The following is a 3865-nucleotide window of genomic DNA, read 5'->3' on the forward strand; positions in this document are numbered from 1 at the left end:
GGGTAACGATTTTTGATTGTAAGTTTGTTGAGTTCCCTGTAATCGATGCACATACGGAACGATCCGTCCTTCTTCTTTACGAACAAGACTGGTGCTCCCCAGGGTGAGAAGCTTGGTCTTATAAAGCCCTTACTGAGCAGTTTGTTAAGTTGGTCGGACAGTTCCTGGATCTCAGCTGGTGCTAGGTGATAGGGCGCCTTGGCTACTGGGGTAGCTCTTGGAACTAAGTCGATTCGGAACTCGACTTGTCACTGCGGAGGTAACCCAGGTAGTTCTTCTGGAAAGATGTCGGGAAAGTCGCATACTATGGGAATGCTTTTCAGGTCTTTGGTTTCTTGGCTCGCATCAACAACGTGCGTAAGGAATGCACGATATTCCTTACGTAGGTACTTCTGAGCTTGAATACTTGAGATGATGCTAAGGCTAGTGCCGGGTTTGTCTCCGTAGACTATAAGAGTTTCATTAGACAGAAGATTAAGGCGAACAGCCTTTTCATAGCACATGATGTCAGCACGGTGCAGACTCAACCAATCCATGCCGATAATGACATCGAAACTTTTAATTGAGACCGGCATGAGGTCGATTGGAAATGAATGGCTATCTAGAGTTAGAGTACATCCTATGTATATACTACTAGTGCTCTCAGTCTTTCCATTAGCGATATATACAGTGAATGGTTCTTTAAGTGTGCGGGGTTGTTGTTTAAGTAAGCGTGCAAATTTCTGGTTCACGAAACTTCTCTCTGCTCCACTATCAAATAGTATGCATGCGTAAGCGTTTTCAAGGAGAAATGTACCATTCACCACCGTAGGATCAGCAACTGCTTCCTTGTGGCCTATAGCCAAGACTCTTCCTGCTCCACCAGAATTTCCTACCTTGGGGCAGTCCCTTTTGTAGTGGCCCACTTCGCCACATCCATAACAAGACTGGGTCACACCAGACCCTGGAACCTGGTTGATTGGCCTTGCCGGGGCTCTGCACAAGCGGACAATGTGTCCCTTTTTGTTGCAGTTGGAACACTGCAACTCTCAGCATGGTCCATTGTGGTGGAAACTGCATTTGTTGCACTTTGGCAAGTTCCCAGCGTACTGCTTTATCGGAGCAGCAGCGACTGGTGCTATAGCGGCATGAACCGCCACAACCTGCTGCTTTTTGGCAGCTCTTTGCTTCTTCTTGTCATCCCAGAACTTCCGCTTGTTGTCAGCGGGTTTGGAAGGTTCGGAGATGGCTTGGGTTTTTGTTGACGACGGGGTACGAACCCCGTGGTCAATGAGGCGTTGTGCCAATCGCTTGGCACTATCGAAGGTAGTGGGGTTTGAGGCTAACACATTCCCCTGAACTGGAGGCAACAACCCCCAGATATACCTCTCTATCTTCTTTCCCTCCGTGGGAACCATGTTGGGACAGAGGGCCGCCAGCTCACTGAATCTGGCAGTATAAGAAACTATGTCGGTGCCCTTCATGGTTAGGCTCCACAGCTCCTGTTCCAACTTCTGGATTTCGCCCCGCGGGCAGTATTGCTCGAGCATGAGGTATTTCAAAGTTTCCCAGCCCATGTCGTTAGCCACTACAAGAGTTAGTGACTTGACATGGCTATTCCACCATGTCAGGGCTTTTTCTTCGAAGGTGATAGCAGCAAACTTGACCTTACTCGCTGCAGGGCAGGAGCAAATCTCGAAGATCGACTCCGTCTTTTCGAACCATTGCGAGAGGGCAATGACTCCACCAGTCCCTTTGAAGGGCTTTGGTTTATAGTTAGTGAAGTCCTTGTAGGAGCACTCTCTTGAGCGTACAAGGAGTTCACCTTGAGTAGAATTAACAGGGGTTCCACCTCCGCTGGTACCAGTAGAGTGATATTGAGCCATGGCCGTTGCTACAGCCGCAGCTACAACAACATTCAGAGCCGCCGTATCGATTACGGGAGGAGGTGGTGGTACTGGAGTTGGGGTAATTGGAGGATCACGCCTTGTTGATTTTCGAGGAGGCATCCTTCAACTATAAGCTTAAAAAAGATGAATATCATAGTAAGAATCAATTGCAAGCATAGTGAGAGTGATCCATGGGCTAAATTACCATAGTCCATCAGTTGAATGAGTGTATGCTTTGAAATAGGAGTACAGTAGAAGAGTAGAAAAACACAAGAGTACAGATTTTCCCAACAGATTAGATAACTGCCAATATTACTAGTATTATTGATGTAATAAGTTCGGGGAAAACGACCTAACAGTAGGTCTTACATCATACCTTAAGGGAAAAAGTCTGACAGCTTAGAAGTTTAGTTAGAGTACTTTAAAAGCTAGGAATATTTTACAGACAAGTGAAACAAAGACACTGAAAAGAAGGGCTATTCCTTAACCAAAAGAGAAAGGTGAGTCGACATCTTCTACCGGCGACGGTTACCCCTCGGGCGGACCCTCAGGTCTGCCAGTTGGCGTTCCATGTCAAGTAGGCGCCGCTCGTACACTCGCTGGCGTACGCGATGCTCTATGACTTCCGCCCTAGTCTCAGGTAGCGCCTGAAGTAGAGACTCGCGGTCACTTCGAGTCCTTTCGTTAGCATCTTCCAGACGGCGGATGTTGATGTTACTCATCCTTGCGTTGGTGACTAGCTCCACGATTCGGTTAAGGGCGGTTCTCCCCTGGATCTCGTTTCGAGCAACCCTGCGGACTAGAATAGGCAGGACTCTGTCCGTAGTGCTTCCTTCGTTCACATTGTAGAAATTTTGGTCTCCATTGTAGGGGATGGGTTGGTCTAGTTCCTGGCTCCAAGGCTCCAAACTCTCTACCCACAGAGGTGTCGGGCGTTGGAAAGCTGGGCGTTGGTTAGGGTTTGGAGCTACTGGGGGTAGGTTATTGACCTCTGGTTCGGAGTCAGAGTTATCCGAGAAGCCTTCTGCACGGTGATCGTCCAACGGAATTTGGTGATCCTCTTCTGGCTCCTCATCGAGCCACCCACCATTTCCTTGGTTTGGATAGTACGGATCGCCGGGGAGATGGAAGCCAGCCATGTTATCTATGCGAGAATGGGGAAAAGAATAGTTAATAGACGTACTAATGATGATATTTATAAGATGATCTTTATCAGTTACTTCAATACTTGTTAAGTGCATACCAGTTATATGTACTCAAAACAGGATAGGCCTTCGAATAGGTGACCCTAACTTTAAGCCCACAACCAAACAAGGAACAGGGAGTAAAGCAAAGGTCACGGATTCTAAGTCTATGACATCCTAGATGCATATAGCCTTAGCGTATCCACTTAGCAACTATTGACCTACTGATAAAGACCTTTTTAGTTTGCATATAAGTAAATTATAGTAACACAAAATACTCCTATAGTATTTTAAGTTTATGTTCTGTTCTAGTGTGTTCATTGTAGTATTGCTGGTAAGTTTTTAGACTTGTTGCAACCTCACAACCACCCTTAGGCACATGCTAGTCACTCCTCGGATAATATAGTTGATCAGGCTATATCTTCCCAGGGTTGACCATATGTCTCTAAGTCTAATTGTGTTGCCCAACAATCGTAATACTTTTTGTTCTGTCCTAGTGACACCGATTTTAGTATGAATGCAGGTATGTATACTTGGTTAAATATTTTATTATTTAAGAGTATAAACTCTTGGTCAGAGTATTTTAATCCCGTTGTGTTTATAGTTTGTATATCTTTTATGGGTTGATATACTCGATTCACTATAAACAATGCTCTCATACCAATCTGTCACACCCCAAAACCGGAACGGCGGAAACGTTCTGGGGCGGAGGACGTCATGTATAGTATCACAACACAGAAATATAGTAAAAAAGCAACAACATCATCCATTGCATTAATAGTGTATTTAAATACAAGCCTGTTATGTACAGTT

This window comes from Lactuca virosa, chromosome 4 (assembly GCF_052849685.1).
Source record: "Lactuca virosa cultivar CGN04683 chromosome 4, Lactuca_virosa_CGN04683_v6, whole genome shotgun sequence".
Taxonomy (NCBI): Eukaryota; Viridiplantae; Streptophyta; class Magnoliopsida; order Asterales; family Asteraceae; genus Lactuca; species Lactuca virosa.